This window comes from Eurosta solidaginis, chromosome X, assembly GCF_040869045.1.
Source record: "Eurosta solidaginis isolate ZX-2024a chromosome X, ASM4086904v1, whole genome shotgun sequence".
Classification (NCBI taxonomy): domain Eukaryota; kingdom Metazoa; phylum Arthropoda; class Insecta; order Diptera; family Tephritidae; genus Eurosta; species Eurosta solidaginis.
This window is the reverse complement of record NC_090324.1, coordinates 199,263,754-199,287,161: the sequence shown is the minus strand read 5'-3', so window position 1 is coordinate 199,287,161 and position 23,408 is coordinate 199,263,754. Positions and strand designations below refer to the sequence as shown.

Sequence of the window (23,408 nt, the reverse complement as noted above, 5' to 3'; positions counted from 1 at the left end):
ATTATGCGTGATAGTTTTCGAAGAAAAGTCGTTGATGTTTTGTAACCATTTTGGCCCATACCACCATAAGTGATGCTTAAGAAGCTGCGATGGGCTGATGCCGCGTGATGCGCAATCTTCGGGATTGTGTTGTGGTGCTACGTGTCTCCAACGATATGATGGTATGGTGTTCTGCACTGCCGCTACGCCATTGGAAACGAAGACTGACCACCTGCTGGGTGTACCTTGCAACCACGCTAATGTAACCATTGATTCGGTCCACGTGTAGAGTTTTTCGAATGTTCAGCCGAAACTACTCTGAACCTGACGAACTAGTTTTGCACCTAGATGCGTTGCACAAAGCTCCAAGCGTGGTAGCGTAGTGGTATTGAGTGGAGCGACTTTGGTTTTAGCAGCAACCAGGACAAATTGTAGCTCACCACTTGTGCTTTGAGTACGACAGTAAAGCGCAGCTGCATAAGCCAGTTCAGAAGCGTCGGTGAAGAGATGAAACTCTGAATCGTTAATATTGCGAGTTCCCAACCAGCGGTTTAACTTTAGTGACGTTAACTTCTGTTGCTCGTCGCGGTGATGCAACCATTCCCTTGATACGTCGGCGGGAACTGGTTCGTCCCAATCCACCTTTGTTCTCCAAATCCCTTGCAGCCAAATCTTAGAATGAATCGTGAATGGCGCGATTATACCTAAGGGATCGAATATTTTGCTAGAATCCGATAGGAAAACTCGTTTTGTTAGTGTGTCATGCAGTTCATCCAAGTCTACGGCTAAAGATAGCGAGTCGGTATCCGTGCACCAAATTGTACCCAGGGTTCGAATTTTGTTACCGTCCGCCAACAAGTGTGACACTTGTTTAGACGCGTGAGGTGTGCGCTCTCTTAGCGTTGAACAATTTGTCGCCCATTTGCGTATCTCCAACCCACCTTGACTGAGTACATTTGATACGTCCTTCTGAAGCATGGTAAGTTCATCAATAGTATGTGACCCGGTAAGCAGATCATCCATATAGAAATCCTTCTTAACCACCTCTACTACCATTTCGTTTGTGTTGGTAGCGTCCGTAGCTGCTCGTTGTAATGACTTGATGGCTAAGTGCGGAGCAGAAGCAACACCATATGTTACTCTTAAAAGTCGGAAATTTTGTATCGGCTCTGATGTATTCCTACGCCAAACTATGCGCTGATAATCAGCGTCTTGCGAAGCAACGTAAACTTGCCGATACATTTTTTCCACATCCGCTATGAGCCCACAGCGATGGGTACGAAATCGCACTAAAATCGAAAAGAGATCTTGCTGCAGCTGTGGACCTACCATCAGCGCGTCGTTTAGAGAGTTTTCCGAAGAAGTCTTCATGGAGGCGTTAAAGACGACTCTCAACTTGGTCGTGGCACTCGTGTCCTTGACCACAGCGTGATGCGGCATATAATATGTATTGGATGTACTTGGACCTGCTAACTCCATGTGACCAAGCTCAACCAGCTCTTTCATGAAATCGCTGTACCCTTTATGAAGGTTTTTATCTTTCGCGAACCTCTTTTCCATGCGGAGTAGGCTCGAACTGCGGCGTTTCGAGACTCACCGAGCTCGATTCCCTCCTTAAGCGGTCGACGCACATGGTAGCGCCCGTTGTCTGCTCGTTGAGTTGTTTCATCGAAGAGCTTCTCACAAAGGGTTTCTTCTGACGTGTAATGTTTTCTAGGATTTAGTTCCTCGAGCTCCCAAAATTTACTGACGAGTTGTCGTAGCTGCATGTCGCAGTACAATGCGGGGATGGAAACAGAATGTGTTTCGGAATTGGATGCGTTGCCAAACAACACCCATCCGAACGCGGTGTTTTGCGCCATTGGTGTGCCGAGATGTCTCTTTCGCAACCCATTTAACAAAAACTTATCCATCTCATCCATACCGATTAAAATATCTATGGGACCTGGTTTAGAAAAATATGGGTCAGCTAGAGCTAAGTCGCGAAGGTGTGCCCATGACGATATCGAGACATCGGTGGCGGGAAGATCGTTGGTGATTTTCGGTAAAACCAGTGCGTTAAATTGGAATTTGGTACCCAACGACCGCGGTGAAATTGTGATTTTGCATTTTCCTCTTGTATGCCCTCCTTGTGATGAGCCGATTCCTGTAACGTAAGCGGATGATGCCTTTCGGGGTAAGCGAAGGCGTTGCACGCAGGATTCGGTAATAAATGAAGCGTGCGAACCACTATCTAGTAGCGCAAGAGCGGGTTGTCAAGAATCAGCGTTGTCTTTCAGAAGAACTTCAGCGGTTGCCAATAAAATCACACGCTCAGTATCGGCATAGTGAGATGCGATCTTTACGTGCAGGCCAGTTGTGTTGGCTGCGGACCCAACGGGTTGATCGATGAAACTAGCATGTAATGATGTATGGTGACGTCGTTGGCATATGCGACATGCCGACGTGCTGTGACATTTTGCTAGAATATGCCCCTTGCTAAGGCAATTCAAGCCAACACCTTCTTTCTTTATAGCGGATAGTATAGACTTAGGGTCAAGCTGAATAAATTGTAAGCATGAATATATTTTATGGTCACCTTTGCAGAAGAGACATGCCGACAATTTGTTAAAATGGGATGATGCGGATTTTGGTTTAGTGCATGTGGTTTGTAAAACATTTTTTGTTGACTGACGTTGTGTTGCATTGACTACTGGGACCATTTCCAATGAGCGAGCGCGTGTTTCGAGAAAGTCTCGAAGATCGTTGAACGATAGTAAATCGTCTACAATCGTGCGCCAGCTTGGAAACTGTCAAATGCACTAACCAGTCATCCCAAAATTCGACAGGACGCTTTAGCGCGCGTAAAGCTCCGATATGCTGTAAAGTAGCATCTAAAACGAGCTTGATTGACTTGGCTGAATCTTTGGTTGCCTTTTCAATCGAAGTCAAAGCTTTGACATGGCTCTCTACTATTACGCGCATTACTTTGTATCTCGACGTAAGCAAATCCTAAGCTTCACTATAATTGCAATCGCATATGGCTAAGCCCTTTACCAAATCGAGCGCTTCGCCTTTTAAGCAATTTCGAAGATATTGTAATTTTTGTCCGTCCGACAGACTCGTATTTGCGTTAACTAACGAGCAGAAGTTATCATGGAACGATAGCCATTCTGTGGCATCACCACTAAAAGACGGCAGTTGTAATTTTGGTAAAGGCACATGAGCGGTTGCAACGTGAACAGGATTTTGTAAGAACTGCGGTTGCTTTTCAGGCATGCAAAGGCTTTTGAAATTTGTTTTGGCTATTGCATACCATGCTTCAGCTTGGACGCGTGACTGCTCCTCTACAGAAACATTGTCTTCCCCACATGAAAGCTCTACTTCTTCTTGAGCTTTGCAAAAACGTGCCCATTGCTCTTCAAGTAGTTGGGAATATGTCGATATGGCATCGGTATCGATTGCAGTTGAATCAGCTTTACTAGTTTGTACATACCGTGGTGTGATGGTAGCGTGCTCCGCCTATCACACCGTATGCCCTGGGTTCAACTCCCGGGCAAAGCAACATCAAAATTTTAGAAATAAGATTTTTCAATTAGAAGAAAATTTTTCTAAGCGGGGTCGCCCCTCGGCAGTGTCTGGCAAGCGCTCCGATTGTATTTCTGCCATGAAAAGCTCTCACTGAAAACTCATCTGCCTTGCAGATGCCGTTCGGAGTCGGCATAAAACATGTAGGTCCCGTCCGGCCAATTTGTAGGGAAAAATCAAGAGGAGCACGACGCAAATTGGAAGAGAAGCTCGGCCTTAGATCTCTTCGGAGGTTATCGCGCCTTACATTTATTTTTTTATTATTTAAATCAGACCACTTTATAACTGTTGATGTTGTTGTTGTTGTTAAAGTTGAGCCAATTTATTTCACGAAACGAGATATGAAATTATGATGAATATGCGGGTTTACAAATCCGGTGCGAAGGATCAGCAAATGGTGTAGCGGATTATGTATGCGGGTTGCGGTGTACAGCGTATACTGATTATACGCTTGTTCCAATTAATCAAATGAAGACCGAACAATATTTATACTATTTCACTTAACTTTATTTACAATAATTTAAGCGGTAGAAAAGTATTGCTATGCTCGCGGTATAGTGGACTGTAAGAAGGCGAATGACAAAGCGGACAACATGATAATACCAAAATGTCAAATAGCAGCTAGTGTTACCATCTAGTTCTAAAATACTTAAGTATGAAATATACAATTTGAGTTGTGGAATTAGAAAGGCAATATATATATATATATATATATATATATATGCAAATGCAGATTAGGCGCGACCAATGTAGTTGTGTGTTAACTAGGATACGTTTGTTCTCTTATCTTTCACACAACTTTTTCCAGGCCATCTCGAAACCTGCATTTGTGAGAGGGCATTTTTTAACGATATCTTTTGCTTCGCCCTGCGTTTTGTTGTTGAGATGGAACAACCTTTCCCCCCCTTTCAAGCTAGAATTGTTTATATAAATTGCCGTGAACAGGTCGCAAAAAGTTGGCCAAGACAGATAATCCCCTTTAAAAACTTCCGTGTCGCAAGCAGGGAGGCGAATTTTATGCCCATGAGGTTCTTGCTCAGGGTTGACATTCTTGTCCTCTTTCTCGAAGGACCAATGTTCGGCCTGGGTGCGTCAGAAACCGGCAATGGGCTTGCGCACACGGGTCGATCTCGGAATTGGTTTGGTCGCTCGAAATAAATAAAGAACGCAAAGAGGATTTCCTCGTTATAAAAGAATATTTAATTCAAAGTGCAAAAAATATACAATGGGTATGATGTTACCTTAATGTCGCAAAATGACGATGGTGATCCTGGGCGATATGAACTGCTTGGCGGTCGATCATAAAATAGGCCGGTTGTCCCGTTGATGACAACCGCTAAGCCGCGAAAAGTCCTCTGGTCTTATGGAGGGGAAAAGCCGCACACACCACCGCCCCCACATATACGTGCATGGGTGCTGACAACTTGCACATACACACATGCATGTGTATGAAACGCATGCACGCGAATGCGGCGTGAGGGTGGGTGGCTGGAAGTATTATTAAAACGTTAGGGAGGGGCGCCGTCAATCAAGTAAAAGATAGGCATTGGGCGTAAACAACATAGGTCCTGGTTTTTGATAGGGTTTTTCAGTTTAGTCGTTAAAGCAAACTTTTGGTAACACTACGGACTCATTCAGTCAATGTGAGGCCCTCATTGACCGGCCAGTTCAACCTAACCTAACCTCCTCAAACAAGGCCGCCATTTTAAACCTCAACAGTCACATTCATTCCAAATAGATTCAATTGCCTCTCCCAGTCACACATGTTGAAAGTTTGTCCTAGCACTCAAACCTGCAATCAATGTCGAGATCGGCACAACTCAGTGCCTCATGAAGATACTTCACCCACGCCTAAGAGACCCCGAGCGCAAAGGACAACCTCCCAAACCACCACGACAAACCCCATTAACTCATTCTATAAAACCCCGGATCAAGCTGATCTTATGGATGAAGGACCTTCCTGCTCGCAGAAAAGCCAAATCCAATCGTTCTGCGCAGAAACCGATTGCAAAAGAAATTTGCCCATGGATATCGTCCCGGTCAAACCCAGTGCTCTCGTAGATCAGGCAGCTTCTGCAGTAGTCGTTATACGGAATGCCCATCTTTTCCGCATGCCTATCTACTGCCCAATGACCGGTGCAGACTGCTATCAGTTTGAGTGTGGTAGCCCTGGATTTGTTCAGAAGACTTATAAGGCGGTTATAAAACCCGAGAAAAAAACCACCACCATGTAAGGTAAGGGTCGTATTTAACGCCTCTAAAAAATCTGAATCAGGATATTCTTTTAATGATGTTCTCTATACCGGGCCTACCCTTCAACCGGATCTGATTCTCCTTATTCTCAAATGGGAACATACCAGTTTTTTTTAACGGAGACGTAGAAAAAATGTATCGTCCAATCATGATACACCAAGACGACAGAGACTATCAGAGGATCGTCTTTCGCTCGTCTCCGAGCGACCCCATAAAAGATTATCGTCTGAAAACAGTTACATTTGGTGCGAACTGTGCCCCCTACCTTGCCATAGGTACCCCCCCCCCCCCCCCCCCCCAATTGGCCAAAGATGTAGAAGTAACTTTCCCCAAAGCTGTCCCTGTCTAGACCAAAGAAACGTATATAGATGATATTCTCTCTGGTAGCCATAATATTCTCTCGGCTGTACAGTAACTTTCCCCAAAGCTGTCCCTGTCTTGACCAAAGAAACGTATATAGATGATATTCTCTCTGGTAGCCATAATATTCTCTCGGCTGTACAGTCTCTCACTCAAGTCACCCAAGCGCTCGGTTCAGCAGGATTCCCACTACGAAAAATAACGGCCAGCCACCCTAATATTTTGAAGGATATCGACAAAGAGGACTTGCTCGAAACAAATCTCTTAGAATTCGGGAAAACGAGTGACGCCAAAACTCTCGGTATTCAATGGAACGCCCTCACCGACATCTTCTCTTATACAGTCGACTCTATACCCCTGTCATCTGCTAGGACAAAGCGTCAGATGCTCTCCTCTGTCGCTAAACTTTTTGAACCCCTCCGTCTCATAAAATTGACTTAATTCACGAATAATTTGTACGGTATCTCGAACACTAAGATAACCCGATGGGTCAACTATAACCCCAACCAGCAAGTAGAACTGTGAAGCGTCGGAAAAAGCATACTGCGCCAAAATATATGTTTAAACCACTCACGCTACCAGTACCTCCTCTCATCTTTTGGTTTCCAAGGGTAAAGTTGCACCCCTTCGCATTTCCAGCATGCCAAGGCTAGAAATATGCGCGGCTCTTCTTTTGGCACGTCTAGTCGACAGAGTAGCGTACAGTCAAACCTCAGCCACTCTATTACAAAAGTAATACTGTGGTCTGACTCGGAAATAGTTCTATCATTCATGTCATGGAAACATGTCGGCACTCGCGACAACCTAGAAGACATGGGCACTAGAGGATGTAAATCCATTGTCTTGGATAGTTCTCCGTTATGGTGGAATGGCCCTGCGTGGACAACTTTACCCCCGGAAGCGTGGTCAAAACGCATTGTACGAAACACCAACCCACCGGAGTTACGCCGAGTCGAAGCTTTACTCGCCACTGAAAATGAACCTGATTTTCTGGACCGCTTCTCCTTTTCACGGGCCCTTAGGGTAATGGCATATGTCCTAAAATTCGTCCGCAACCTGAGTCACCGAACAGGGTACATACGTTCCGCGTCCTCGACTCTCTCTTACGATGATCTCCATAAAGCGAAATGTAAGATTATAGCCTTGACGCAAACTCCAAGGTGATAGATAAACCAAAACCCCTATTGGCTCTTAGTGCATATCTCGACAAAGATGGCCTGCTTAGGGGAATGGGAGATTAGCCCATTCGACCCTGACGTTTGATGAACGACACCCTATCGTCATACCTGACGCGATTCGCGACTCTCTATATGAGGTTCCTACATGAGCTATTTCTTCACGCAGAGGTATGTCTCTTGCAACAATTCCTAAGGCAGGAAGTCTATATCCCCCCGCTAAAACCCCCTACATAAAAAAATATATACACCAGTGCAAGACTTGCACCCTCCATAAACAGCAGGTCCGCTCGAAAATCATGGCAGCGTTGCCCCCGGAACGATGCACTTATGGTTCGCCTTTTACTATCACCGGTGTTGATTTTGCGGGGCCTTTTCACATAAAAGCTTCTATGTTAAGGTCTCACACCCTACTAAAATGCTACGTGGCCATTTTTATATGCTTTCCTACAAACGCTGTCCACCTTGGGCTGTGATCAGACCTAACCATTAACGTTTTTATCGAAGCGTTCGCTCGCTTCGTCGCACGCCGCGGATACCCAGTGAAAATGCTGAGCGACAATGGCAAAACGTTTATAGGAGCTAAAAGGGCAACCGAAAAGGAATTTGTCGCCTTGCTGGAAACTGCCTCACAAGAAGTCATCCAGAAATATTCCCCTCAAGGTATTAATTGGCAGTTTATTCCCCCCGGTGCTCCCCATATGGGTGGTCTGTGGGAGGCCGCAGTAAATATTTTAAAATTGCATATTAAAAGGACTGCAGGAACTCATAACTTCACCTTTTAAGAATTCACTACTCTCTTAGTGCAGTGGATAATCGATGCTCATACAGAACAGTCATAGTCGATCGCTTTCTCATTAATAGTTTAGCTATTGCTAATATTCTTTATATTCTCCTTTAACACTTAACTCGCACGTGGGTGCTTGACTTATTTTTAATTACCGGTGCTTTAAATAAGTGGTGAAAAGTTATCTTTATTTATTTATTTGTTTATTTATTTATTATTGTCTACCGACTAGTTCTAACAGACTCATTAATTAAAAAGTATAAAGAGACTAGTCTTAAAGCTACTTATCTCTAACCTGAAATTCAAATTTTTAGCATATGTATTACATATTCGAACGCATCTTGTCAGTGGCTCATTGAAACCATAATTGGTTGCATGAAAAATTACATCGAATGAACGAATTGTCCTTAAATTAAGACTTAATTAGTGAACATGTATTAAATTAGAAATGAATTCACAGTTGATTCTAGAATTAAAATTAAAAGAAAAATAAGTCCTTCTCTCTTCCAAACTTTGTAGACCAAGCAACTTGCGTTTGCCAATATAGTTTGGTAGCCCATCATGCCATGACAGAGGACACAAAGCCATTGTAGTGAACACCCTTTGCACCTTTTCAATTATAAAAGTAAGATTTTGATAGTAAGGGTTCCAAATTATACAGCAATAGTCCAAATGGCTACGCACTAAAGATATATACAGCGCTTTGAGAGTAAGTGGGTCAACAAAATCCACAGTGTTTCTGCGTATAAAACCAATCATAGAAAAAGACTTCGACAATACGTGATGACGCAACATTTACTAATATTTAGATGGAGATGATTTAATATACACCAATTCGAAAGATTATTTAGATCAGACTGAAGACTAGAACAGTCAATTGTGTTTTGAATTTTTAGGAATAATTTAACATCAACCGCAAACATAAGACAATCCGCAGTTGAAAATTGATCAGGAAGGTCATTAATAAATAATAAAAAGAGGAGAGGCCCAAGATGTGTACCTTGGGGGATACCTGACCAAGCATGTATGTAAGTTTGAAATCTAGCGGATTCCATTTGGACGAAAGGTTTTCGTCCCATAAGAAAACTTGAGAAAAAATCTAGAAGGTTTCCGTTAATACCGAATGCTTTGAGTTTTTCCAAGAATGGTCTACCTTGTGGAATGCCTTCGAAAAGTCAGTGTAAACTACGTCTAACTGTGCTTGGCTCTCAAAGGCGTTAACTATTTTGTTTGTAATTAAGACCAGATTTGAGCAAGTTGATCTCGAGGGTACAAATCCGTGTTGATGTATAGAGGTATATGATTGAACGTGATCGTAGTTTAGCTTTGACTACGTGATCGAAAATTTTTGCAAAATTACTTTGTTTCACAATGGGTTTATACTTAGATACGTCATTTCGGTTACCCGATTTGTAGACTGGCAATATTGTGCAAAGCTTCCAAGAGTCTAAAAAGGTACCTTTACTTAAGCACTTATTGAATAATTTGGCGATGGGAGTAGATATGATTGAGTTAAGTAGCCTGAAAAATATTGGAGGAAACCCCTCGTGATCAGCTTTTGAGCTATTTTTTAAAATAGATATTGCGTTCGCAACATCTTGTGGTGAGACGCTAAAGCCATCAACTTGATCCAATGTCGAGGCATTGGGCGTTTTATAGTCACTAGGTGCATGAACTTCATACACTTTTTGAAAAAAATTTGCGAAGAGATTACAAGAATCAACTATGTTGTCGGATAGAGTACCATCGTAAGACAGGGTAGGTTGAAACCCACAACTTTTCCGTTTCGTGTTGATGTATTGCCAAAAACTTTTAGGATTTTCTAAACTTGGATTCAATTCTAAACATATGTTGCTTGTAGAGAAAATTATTCAAACAATCAAAGTCCTTTCTGAGACGGATGAAGACTGGATGATCAGCCTTTGTAGCCGTTGTTTTATACTTTTTGTAGGCTTTATTTTTTAAATTTTTGAGGTGACACAATCTGTGATTGAACCAAGGAGGCTTATTGTTCGACCTTAATTTATGTTGAGGACCAAAATTTGAAATCATAAGAGTAAATATCTGGGTTATCTTGCTGTATAATAACTGTGGATCATTTAGGGAGTCTGCTTTATTATAGTTATATGACTTGGTATCATCAACGACATTCCTATCGAATTGGTAGGATTGAAATTCTATGGTTAGTGCTTTGTGATGAATACTATTATTTAATAATGGTGCAATGCATTCCCCACAAGGAGAATTCAAATCAGGAGAAATAAGTATGTAAAATGGCGTCCTCCTCTGGAGGAAACTATTATTCTTTACTTGATCTAGGAGATAGTGCCTGTAAATCTCCTGATCAGAAGAGAAAGAAAAGTGAAGTGAACATTAATAGCACTACTTCGTTCCCACTACTAGGCCAGAAAAAACACCAATTCAAGAGTACAGTGTCAGATAAACCTATTACCAACTACAATATATTTCTCGTTTCAAAAGCACTCGAAAATATTTGTGCCGAACCGCCGCAACAATATTCGTTCACACGGGACGGAAACTTGTTAGTGCTAACTAAAAATGATATACAGACAAATAAATTTCTTAGAGCAAAGAACCTATTAAATATCTGCCCATAATATTAGAGTTGCACCCAACCTTAAACACAATCAAGGGCGTAATATTTGCACCCTCCCTACGACACCTATCTGATGCAGATATCGTTGAAGGTCTTAGAGACCAGGCTGTTACAGATTGTCAAAAGATAAAAAAATATGTAAATGGGGAGCTTGTGAACACCTCACTACATATCGTCTCCTTCAACAAATACGATATTCCCTAAGAAATAAAAATTGGTTTTCTCATCTGTAAAGTCGAACCATACATACAAGCACCTACCCAATGCAAAAACTGCTTCAAATTAGGTAACACCAAAAAATATTGTAGAAGTGAAGAGAAATGCGAGATATGTAGTGCAAACATCCACGACCGTACGATGTGCAAAGAGGTAAAATGCATAAATTGCAGTCATGCCCAGCCATTCAAACAAGAGCATAAACAATTAAAATAAACACAATAACAAAATGTACATACAAAACAGCTATTGAGAAAGTCAAATCCCAAGCCAAAGTTTACGACATCCCAACAGATACACTCGAAAAAGCTACTGAGTTGAGACAAAAACGGCTCTCTTCTCGATAAAAAATCATACAAAACGGCAAATGTCCAATTGCACCAAACTCAATTTACGAAAAAAATCTTTCTTCTTCCACTCACGAAAATCAAAAAAAAAAAAATATATAAACAAGGTAAACAAAACTTCAACAACAATTAATTTCTAACAAAGAAAACACGACTAATGACAAAGATTATTCTCTTTTACACCAATCCGACTCCTCAGTCATACAACAATATTTACAATATAACCCACCACAAGCACTCAACTTTGGCAACAGCTCTCTCAATTTAGATATGTATACGGAGTAGAAAACTCTAGTGGCGGGCTCAGGGCGGAAACGATGAGAATCACTGGGCTAGAAGCATTGAGTTTTATCGTTCCCGTTCTGAGCCCGTCAATTTGACAGTCTCAGGTGTGTATTAGAAATATATACTTATTGAGACTTTTTTCTCTCTGTTTGTTTGTTTTTTTATGGTCTCAAAGATTCTACAATGGAATCTTAAAGGTTACTATAATAATCTACATGAGCTACAACTAATTGTTAACAAATAATCTCCTGATATGTTCGACGGGGTGCGTGTGATCCTTGCGACAGGTGGGCGCACCGGGTCGACCTCAATGAACGGGTGTATGCGGGAATAAAATAAGAGAAAGACGAGAATTTCTCGTTATAATGGGTGAACTTTATTGAGTAAATATGAATAATTTGTATACAATATTACCTGAAGAAATTGTGGAAGAACGGCAGAGATCGGTGGCGGCAGATGTGAGCTGGTTGGCGGCTCAAATCCAAGAGGCCGGTTGCACCGAAGGCGACAACCGTTGGCCCGCAAAATTCTCCGTTTTCGGAGGGGAAAGTCGCCCACACATAAACGCCGACATACATGTGCATAAGTGTTGACAAAACACACATACACGTGCATGCGCATGCATAGGGCGGTGATGGTGTGGGTGGCTATAAGTTAAATTGAGTTTCGAGTATCGAATTGCAGAGTTGCATCAGGGGGATCGCACTCAGATGCGGAAAAGTTAGGCATTCAGCCTAAACATGCCGCCCCCCCCCCTTGCGATACGCAACATCATTTTCCTTCAATGATCTCCGACCGCTGAAAAAGAACGAGAAAAAAATGCCTTACAAACTAAACTTAATCTAGATGAGGAGTTCGCTAGCGTCGCGGATGGCCGGTAATCCTTCCCGTCTTGCTCAGCATGCCACCTAAGCTAGGATGAAAATTTAGCGGTTATGAACAGATATAAGTGAATATTTTTTGCCATTGATTTATACGTAACTCTTAAATATAGAAATTCATAAAATAATATAGGTATGGTCGAAAGCCAATAATGCTGGACGAAGAGGCCGAGGTCTCAGTTCCAGACTTGCAGTTCTTTGGTTGGACGAAGAGGCAGAGGTCTCCGTTCCAGACTCGCAGGTTTTTGAGGTTTTTCTGGGCTGGAAGAAGAGGCCGAGGTCTCCGTTCCAGTTTCTAACGTGTCGTATCGCTCTCAGGGCGACTGTGGTATTTTATGGATGTACTGGGGCGAGCGGTCGTGAGGTTGGTTGGGTGAAGCGGAGTCGGTTTATTACAAAACGTTTGTTAGGATAGATAATTAAGGGCGCATGCAAAGCTCCGCCAACTATATGTGCTTAAATGGGGTGCAGGGTTTAACCCAGGGTATTAAATAGAATTTTTACCAAGCAGAGACGCGTTATTTATGTTCATCTGACATAAATTTGCAGACTGGCGATGCGTTCTCCGCGACGCGTTCTATCTGCACGTACCATTATGCTAAAGGTTACATGCAACCCTGTCGTGTATTTATTGGTCAGCTGACAGCTGGTATGGTGAGTTTGTGGCGTGCGAATATATATATACATATATGTATTTGCTTGATCTTGAAAAAAAACTAGGTCACTGAGGCAGTAGCACACTAAGCCAGTAGAAACAGTTGACTTTTTCCAATTTCGGGATTTTGCCAGGTCGGGATTCTTTCATTTTGTGACTCTTTCCTTTTGAGACTCGGACGCTTGATTACGGGGGGTTAATGATGTTTGTTGTTGAAATCAAGAAGTCCTGCCCTCAGCCAAAAACACAAGCATTACCGAAGGCAGAAAAATCTAAAAATCAAAAATGAATTTTTTTTTTTTGTAAATGAGAGCATAATTATTTCTAAATGAGGTTTTTGCCTTTCTTTTTGTGCGTAAGTATGTTTTGGGACTGCCCGGCGCCCATATGGGTTAAAAAAATGCCGATCCCGATTTTGTGTTTTGCGGGTTTTCGGTACACACAACAATATGATATGCCAAGCCAAGTAGCCATACATACATACATATGTACCTACGTTGGTTACAAATATGCCAACGGCACAAGACAAAATAAATGAACATTCATACACACCCGTGTATAGAATGTAAAATTCCAATGAATTGAACGGTGACGGTAAATAAATCTAATGATTTTTTTCGTTCTTTCAATTCTTTTACTACGGCGCTTGCAGTATGACGCATGGCTAATTGAGGAGGAAAATGGTAAGTAAATTTTAAGACTTGGTAATTTAGGATATATTAAATTATTATTTATTTCACACTTTTAATTAATTTCCCTTTATTTTTAGGTTGCTGGCGTGGAGACCCCGGAGGAGATGGTTTTGTATGATTTTGTTTTATTTTATTGTATGTACCGGCACCGCAATGGGGTGCTTCAACTGCGGCGTCGGCCGCACCGACAGTTGTCATACTTTTGCGATGTCTATTACAGCACATAGTAAATAATTTTTTTCTTTTTCTTTTCAGGAATAAGTTCCGGTTTAGTTAAATTTTTGTGTTAAAGTACTGAAGGAAAAAATGAATTACGCCTAACAAGTATTTATCTTAATGCAGGCGAAAAAGAAAGCAAACAACCAGCCTTAATTTGATGTACTCGATGTCCCAATAGGGCTCATTTTACGACACTAAAACATTTTAGATTAAATACTGAATTGTAGAACATAGATAACACGCTATCGCAGGGTGTGGACAAATCACATATACCACCTTTGATTAAGAACGCGTTCTTGCCTTCCTAAATCATTTTATACTGAATTCGTTCACTTTTCATTGCAACACATATTGCAGGAAAGTTGCAAACGTAGTTGTGTTGTTTTGATTAGGTAAATGCCGATTATAAAGCTCGCCATTGAATGAGATGCGCAGTAGCGTGGCATTGGCACTAACATTTCCATTGTGTCACTGTGACCAAACATTGTGGAACGTGGAAGTTGATAATGACTGCTATTCCACTCTAAATTTGATGCGAAATATGGTGGACGTGCAAAAGGTATTGTCAGTATTAAAAACTCCTCCAACAGAGGGAGCATATTCCGTTTGCTTTGAATGCGAATTTGTGGATCAAAGTAGCGTGATTTAAAGCTAAATTGTGTGGTGGCATATTGTTTAAAGAGTAGGTTGAATAAGTCACTGGAGACTTATAAAGCCTCGATATTTGAAGAGATGTATCTTCTTCTCCACGTATCGAGGTGTACCGTACGGTGCTAGCATCACTGCAATTGAAATGCTGACTCAACATGCGATGTATCATCATCGCTTAGATGGTCATCAGAATAGATTTTATGAAAACTTATGATAAACGAGTACGTATAGCACAGTTGCTGCGTGTAATTTGTGGAAATTTTAATCCCAATGAATACAAAAGCATCATGAAAATTGTGCGTATGAATAATTTTAGTTTTTCCAATAATGGATAGGTGCTAACTTCTGATATGTACCTAGTCAAAACACGAGCCCAGAACAGTATTTATGTATATGCTCTCGTTTCATTTTTGGCAGCATATATCATAAGCAAATTAAATTAATTATAGTGAGTATGGTGATGTGCAAGCAGATACGATGTTTTCAAGGTTGACGTTGCACTTGACGAATATGATTGAAATGTGCTTGTTTTAACGTCTCAGCACATTTGATAATGAAATCAAGAAATTTTTGGAGCCAAGCACCATTTTCTTCTTTACATGTAGTACTTTACGTAAATGGTGCTCACAAGTGCCACACAAGCAGTATTGCTAGTCTAATTTAGATTTATAGCACTGATGCTCTACATCCAATCGCGATTCACTTTTAGGTTCGAATTGAGCCAACCTTTCCACTTTTGAACGCTGTGTCTCATTGCATTCATGTCGGAGACCGTTACTTTTAGTTGCGCTCATCGCAGACACTGATATGTCACGCGCCATTCAGGACTGACCCAATCTCGCTATACCAACAGACTTATTACTGCAATTGAATTGTTGAAACATATCACGATTATAATCGCCAGCTTTAGTAAAACCTTGTATTGTGCACAATGTGGGTACATCCAGCTATTGGATTCCAAATACGGTACTCCGAGTGTTTTGATTACAAAACCAGCAATTGATAGTCACAGCGAAATTTGATCGAATTTTCACGTAGAGTTTATGTAGTAGCAAGAATCAAACAAATATAAAGGCTAGAACTGGCCGTACGCTAACTGCCAGCGAAAGCAGCACATCATTAAAACATTATTTGACCCTATTAATTAAATTTGTTTCCTATATAAAAAATATGCGCGCAGCAATCTCCCCGACAACTGCAGGCGGCTTTCGAGCGTGTTATAATTACACAAGTGGGTGCCGATTGGTGTAATCTTTTGAGAAGTTTCCATGGAAGACCAATTGCGGCAGTATCGATTGGTCAGGTACTGTATCGACAGCCTGTCTCCATTCTGGCTTGAATGAGTGGCAGCGTGTATATGTGTCTATGTGGTTATGTGTTTTGTGTCCAATTCCGTGCCTTAGCCGCAATGTTGCCACTAATCTAATGACATCACGTATTGACAACAGTCAACATTGTACCTACAGTAGACACAATGATGCAGCGGAAATAAGATGTTGCGCGTTGGCATCAGGTTGTTAGCAGCAGTCACTATGTTACTAACAACCTAGCAACATTGACGAATGCCATGCACCTATGTGTTTGTTTTGTTCTGTATTATGTATGTGGATGTGTATGTGTGCAAGGTTATGAGCGTGTGAATGCATCAGTGCGAGCGGTCAAGGCGCGAACCTAATGTATCTGTGTAGGTGTTCGTTTTATGGAGCGGTAAGCATGTGAATGTATGAGTGCATGATTGTATAGATGGAAAATACGGGAAATCCGAAAAGAAAGTTTGGCATGTAATGGTAAAAATTTTCCGTTTCTGGGTAACGTTCCTTACCACGGCGGTGGCTATAAGAAGAGGAAAAATGAGCCAACGGGCCAAAGGATCATTTTATCAGTGCAAGTGCGTGTATGTGCAAAGTGTGAAATACTTAAAAATATTTTAATTACACCAAGTTTTTAGTGCGCGCCTCAAACCGAAGTTAAAGCCTGTTTTCTAAATCGTTTGGGCAGATAAAGTTTTTTTTGAGTAGTGCGCGGCGAAAAGTGTATCGCGAACGTCAAAACCAAACAAATCTGGTTTGCCACCTAGCACCCGATCATGACCATTGCAGCAGAAATGAAATAAACTACAACGTGTGTCGCAACAACTAAAAACCAGGTAAGTCTAATGGTTTCCTTTGGCTTTGGATTTGTTTTTTCTTCAACTTGGCATACCCACTGGGAAGTTGGCTTCTATATAGCCAATTTTCCAAGCAAGCCAAAAGCAAGCTTGCATGCACGTATGCACGCCTGCATACAGACATATGTATGTCGGTGAGCATAAAAACATGCAGACAGCAAATATCATTATCCCCACCAATTTTTAACGCTAGCGATTTTACAGGAATAACCTTTCCGTATCTTAACAGGGCACTCACTGGTGGAAAGCACCACTAGGCACGGCAATTTTAGCGATATACTGCCCGGCAACAACTACCACGCACTACACTTCATTTTCAGTTTGGTGGCGAAACACCGCCCAACAGCAACTACATTATATTGGCGCCATACCGCTCGGCGACAACAACACTATTTTTGTGAGATTGGCGGCGCACCGCCCAACGTCAAATACTTTACACGGCGACGTACCGCCCAACAACTATTATTACACATCCAAAAGCACTACACTATAATTTGATTTGGCGGCGCACACCACTACAACCACAGTGAAAACACAAAAACTTGGCAATATCGAGGAGGAGCATTTTCCATCAGCGGCATTGGGTCGCAACAACAATACCCACAAGCACCACACTAAGTCGATATGTATTGGCGCGCAATACAACAACAACGGCAACGGAACTACAGGTAACTAAAATCCTTGGGAGCTAACACAACAAATAAAGAAAAACGGCAGCAACCATCACAATGAAGTTGGCAGCAACATTTACATATTTTGGCCTTACAAACTACAACAAGCACAGGTGGAGGAAGGAACGGTCCCGGCGTTGTATATTGTCACCATATTATTTTTGTATATTGTATTTTTTATTACTACGTTTATTTATATGTCTTTTATATTGTCGCAAGGAGCATACTTTTAGTAGGAAACGGGCAACAGGGGTTATTTAGTTTCAGGGGTCAGACATCTATTTGGGATTCACTTTAACACCATATTTCCTAATGGTGGCACTCTCGCTCCCATTTAAAGTTTTTCATTCGTTTATTCCTTTCATTCTTTTTTTTTAGTTTTTTGGTCTGACATTCCATTTTTTTCGTTTCCCTTTTTTTTTTGATCTTTCCTGACCAGATACATATTTTTCTCACGTGTTTCTTTCTTTTGGCTATGCATGGTAGTCGTAACTCAGAATTGTTGAACTTTGAGTTTTCAAATTTTTTTATAGTTTTTTTGATTTTTGAAAAAAAAAAAATAATTTTTTTATTTTTATTCCGGCCAATATACCCCGTTATTAGTCTCACACCCCGAAATTGTAATGATGCCTTCAGCATCATAGGCATCCTTTTTTTTGCTGGTGCGAATATACTTTTTTTTAAACACGTTTCACCATCACGTTGGTAGACTTAATACTACCAAAGCACTCATTACTAATGATCACTAGCGAGTGATCTTGGCTGAGTGATTGCGGGTGGCTAACGTGGGCGTGGCCTGTAGACTTGTATGCATGCTAGGAGTATTTCTTTTCAGCGTTTTCAGCAAAACCACTCAACTGCAGCGGCGCCGTTGGAGAACGTGAGATTGGTGAGTGCATCTTGAATGACTGAATACGTATGTACATATGTTGGTTGAAATTCCTAGCCTTGCAAAACAAAAAAAAATAGAGAAGGAATTTGCAAAGTAAAGCGCACACACTCGAATTCCTGGTTACACACATTCTTTTTATATACGTGCATAAATTTTTTTTATGGGTTTTCTTTTGATGACCTACTTTTACTTTACATAAAATTGCTTTTGGATACTGCTTGTGCATTGTAGGTCAGAGATTAGGGTTTGGCATTTTTTTTTTCGCCCTCGTTTTGGATTACACTACTTTAAAGAGATTTATTTGAATTCGACGATTTTTGATTTTAAGATAGGTTTTAGTAGGATACATTAGGGTGGCTCAGAGATACTTACTTTTATGGCTGTAAGGTACATCACCCCTTGCTTTCTTTTTTTATTTATATCTTTTTTTTCCTCTTCAAACAAGTTTGTTAAATTGAATAGAATTTAAATCGTGTATTCTTATTTTAGTTTATCTCTTTTGAAATTAAACTGAATTTAAATCGTATATTGTTATTATTCTATTTTTTTCTTTTGAAATTTAATTTTAAGCGTTTTTTTTTTCATTTCTGCTAATAGATTTGGTTTACATCCGATATACTAGATAAGGCGTAGACGTAAGAGATAACGAATTGTCAAATAAATTTTGAAATGAATGGCTGAAAACATGGGATTTACGACAATGCAGGGCTAAATTCATAATTTTTGGTGTTGGTGCTGCGCTTGTGCGTGGCAAGGTTAGGTGAAGGTGGGTATTAGGGAAATGACTGAGTGACCGACAACTAATGTCAGGTTTGGGGGCACTGTAAGTAAACAGGAGTCAGCACAGTGCCCACGGTGCGGTGCAAGTTGCACTGCAGAGGGAGGGTTTACTCCACCTGACGGGACAGGCCTTCATCTTTTTCTGCCCCTTATGCTTTTCCTCTATAACTTTGCCCCTCACGTTTATTTCTATATTTTTCAGCTTTTTCTCTCCTTTCTATACACATGCAGGTATGAACCCTCTTTTTGTCCTTGTGGCTGTGGGTGAGGACGGTGGTGAAATGCCCCGCCCAAGACGACGAGCTAGCCTGGGCCCGCAAGCATACCTGCTTGCCGCCGCTCCTCGCCATTCAAACACTCAGCCACGTAACAGTACATCGCGCTACATTGAAAATTAGCATGGAAGTGGCTATAAAAAATTCAGTATCCTGGTGTGGCACAAGGGATTGAAAGTGATACTGATAATTTAGTAGGAATGCTAAAGTATGTGATGTTTTTCCACGGACACTTTTCAGCAAATGATTCCACTCTATCCAGAGTACTATGTGCCTTTATTGATCAAGGCATTGACCACAAGTAGTCTGCTTACGACAGTATTGGTGCCAGGTGTGCCTGTGGATAAATGTTTCGGTTTACGCTATGACCATCGTTATCAAATTCTGTATAGAAATTGTGCTTCCGCGAACTTTTCGAATTGGAATGTATGCAAACCGATCCCAGGTGTGCCTGTGGATAAATGGTTCGGTTTACGCTCCGACCATCGTTATCAAATTCTATATTGAAATTGTGCCTCCGCGAACTCTTCGAATTAGAATGTATACAAACCGATCCCAATTGGTCCATTTTCCTCTACGATGCTGATACAAAAAGACAAATGTTATATCACAATGATCATTGGTGCCAGCCTTCCTAAGGGATCGAAAAGTTTGGCGATTGCTGATAGTATCGCTCTCTTCGTAATGTTTTCCGGGTTGTCCAGCGTCCCTGCTTTAAAATAAAATAAATCTGAGTGGGCATTCCATCGAATGCCTAATGCTTTCACTGATCTGGTATCTTCGAATTCCAGGAAGTTTTCTCTGAGCAGGTCTGCTTTGGGATGTTCCTTAGAATGTCCTCTGAATTGGATGTCCATTTGCGAAGTGCAAAGCCCGCTGAGTGTAGGAATTGACCAATTTCATCTCTGGCTTTAATGGTCAATGTGATCGTATATCCAACCGCTAACACGCCATCTACATACATGTATTCTCGCAGTATGCTAGCCGCTGTAGGGTGTGAATTTGATACGTCGTCTGCCAGTTGTAGGAGCGTTCTTATCGCGAGATATGGAGCGCAGTTCACTCCGAAGGTAACCGTCTTTAATTCGTAAAGACTAATAGGGTCATTCAGGGAAGTGCGCTACACAATGAGTTGAAATTTGGTGTGCTTTTCGTTCACCCAAACTTGTCGATACATCTTCTCGATGTCGCTGTTGAAGACGAAACGGTATAGCCTCCATCGTAAGATAAGGATGGGTAGATCGGCTTGTAGAACTGGGTCTGGGAGGAGAATATCGTTTAAGCTAATACCGTTGGCCGTAGGGCTCGAGGCATTAAATACTACGCGTACCTTTGTATTGGTACTTTCTGCTTTAATAACGGCGTGGTGGGGCAGGAAATAATTATCCGAATCATCGGATGGGATACTCTTTTCAATTTTTCTCATATGTCCGAGCGTTTCATATTCTGACAACACTCGAACATACTCTTTACCTTAGTCTGGGTTTTTTATTAGCCGCCACTCATTCCGGAAGAATTGAGAGCATGCTCGGTTCAGGGATGGCCCTAAATTAATATTAATAGGGTAATCCTGCCTGAATGGTAGTGACACGGTGTATCTTCCATATTCATCACGTTTCTTTGTTTCTTTAAGTAATTTTTCGCAATACCTCTCCTCTTCGTTTAATATTTTAATTTTGGGCACATTTTCTACCTCCCAGAAAGCTTTCAGTTGATTGTCCAACGCAACCTCGTTGTAGAAGGACATGATGATCTTCGTTGGATTCGGTGCTTCGATACGACCGGTTAATATCCAACTGTCTTTTGGGCCAGAAGGGTTTTAAGTACGTTTTTCTTAAGGCCACTTAATATGATTTGGGGATATATGTCTCCGCCAAGTATGAGGTCTACGTCTTCGTTGACGTAGAACCTTTTGTCTGCCAAAACCAAGTTTGGGAATGCCTGCATCGTCATGGCATTGATATGGCAGGATGGTAGATTCCCAGTGAATTTGGCTAGAACTAGAACGGTTGTAGTCAGGCTGAAGCAGGGATCCACTGGTGAACGTAATTCGATGTTGGATGATTCCTTCATCTGAGCTGACACCGCATTTGTGATGCCTGAACTTTGGGCGTGCATTTTTCTCGCTGGCAAATTGATTCTGCGTTTCAGTCTTTCAGTTATAAAGGAACATTCAGACTCAGAATCAATTAATGCCCGCGCAGAGAAGTCGGTACCATTATGGTGGATGTGTACGCGAGCAGTTCCTAATAGCACACCTGTGCTGGAATTGGCATGGGAGGATTTGACATTGTGGTTCGTAGAGGAAGGTGGTTGTCCCGACTCCTGTCTTTTCCGTGCCTGTGCCGAAGTTGATGGGGTACTATCCGCATCTTTGAAACTATTGCGCACCGCCTTTTGCTTAAGTGTGTCCGCATGCAGGAGCGTGTGGCGACGAGAGTGGCATTTGGAGCAGTTTTACGAACTGGTGCACCTCGTCACTGTGTGTCCTGGGGATAAACAATTCAGGCAGCCATTTGTGGATTTAACGAATTTAATCCTTTCTACCGGGGTTAAACATCTATCTTATGGGTTTTTAAGGATGCCAAACAATTATTTATGTCGCGCTGTAAAGTTTTAATTGAGCTACCGCACTCACTATCTATCTTTTTCAGATTAAATAAAATTTGTAGTTGTGAGTTTACGAGAATCCGTTTATTCCCGTATATCTCACATAGGTTTTTCTAGGCTGTTTCGAAGCCTTCAGTTGTCAAGGGACAATTCTTTACGATGTCCTTTGCCTCACCTTGAGTTTTTTGGTTAAGGTGGAACAACTTTTCTACTGGGCTTAGGCGTTTATTGTTTTTGTAGATGGCCGTGAACAGGTCACAAAACGTTGGCCAAGATAGGTAGTCGCCCTTGAATACCTCAGTATCGCAAGCTGGCAGGCGGATACTGTGTTCACGCGCACGATCTCCTTCAGGTCGAACCTCGCTGTCTCTTTCCTGCTTCAGTTTGGCTTGAAGTTCAGCCATGTTCGACATGCATCGCAGGAATAGGGCATACGCCGCTTTATGCTTGACCTTGACCGCTGCAATTTTCTCTGCGTCTAGCGTGTCAGAGTCAAGTAACTCCTCGAGGGCGGTCTCTGCTTTTTCCCACTTAGCTTGCAACTCTTTTTGCTGTTGCACTTGTGTCATTGAAGTTGGCCTCGAACTCAATTATTCGATCGGCCAATCTGATGTAAGGTTCCATATTTCTGGATGAAAAGTTGTGAATTAAAACGGGGTTATAAATCTGAAAAAATCTCAGCGACTAACCCAATCAACAACTATTAAATTACGCAAAGTTTTATTTATTGCTTTGAAATTGTTTAATTTTCTGACTTTGAAGATTATTTTTGTGCCGTAAAACAGAGAGCAGGGGGGAGCAACACCAATGTGTACTGTGTGAAGTAAAGGGGGGCCACTCGCCACTTGAACGTTCAATTTTATTATAAAAATAAGTGCGCGCGTTGATATAAACTCAACGAAAGGTGTAAAAATTTTATAAAAATCTTGTGCAAAAAGCGACTGTGTGACAAAAATTTATTGGATTAGTGCAAATTAAAGTGACACAGATTCAAAAATTCAAAATTGCCGCAATCGAAATTGCGTGAAAGTTTTTTAAATGAAGGTGAGGTTATGTTCACCTCTTCCTTTTGCTGTGTCCGGAGAGCCTTACCGCTGGTGGGGGGACAGACCAAAAAGTCACAAGGACTAAAAAAAGATGTTTCGCGTTTTCACTTATTTTTTTCTTTTTGAAACTAAAACTTTTTACACTTTTCGCGGTTAAAACACAATCACTACGCATGTGGCACTTAGAATAAAGATCTTTTACACGATTTTGTTTATTTTTATTATAACCAAAAAAATTATGGCAAGAAATATTGCACTTACTTTTGTTTGGTGATGCGCTGGT

The 23,408-nt window shown here is 41.4% G+C and overlaps 2 pseudogenes; one reads left to right on the top strand and one right to left on the bottom strand.

Moving 5' to 3' along the window:
* LOC137234593 (zinc finger protein 254-like) overlaps nucleotides 1–13,915 on the top strand; it is a 346,122-nt pseudogene extending 332,207 nt beyond the window's left edge.
* A 977-nt stretch (nucleotides 13,916–14,892) lies between these two features.
* LOC137235368 (uncharacterized) lies at nucleotides 14,893–22,648 on the bottom strand (annotated as a pseudogene).
* Between the last annotated feature and the right edge of the window lie 760 nt (nucleotides 22,649–23,408).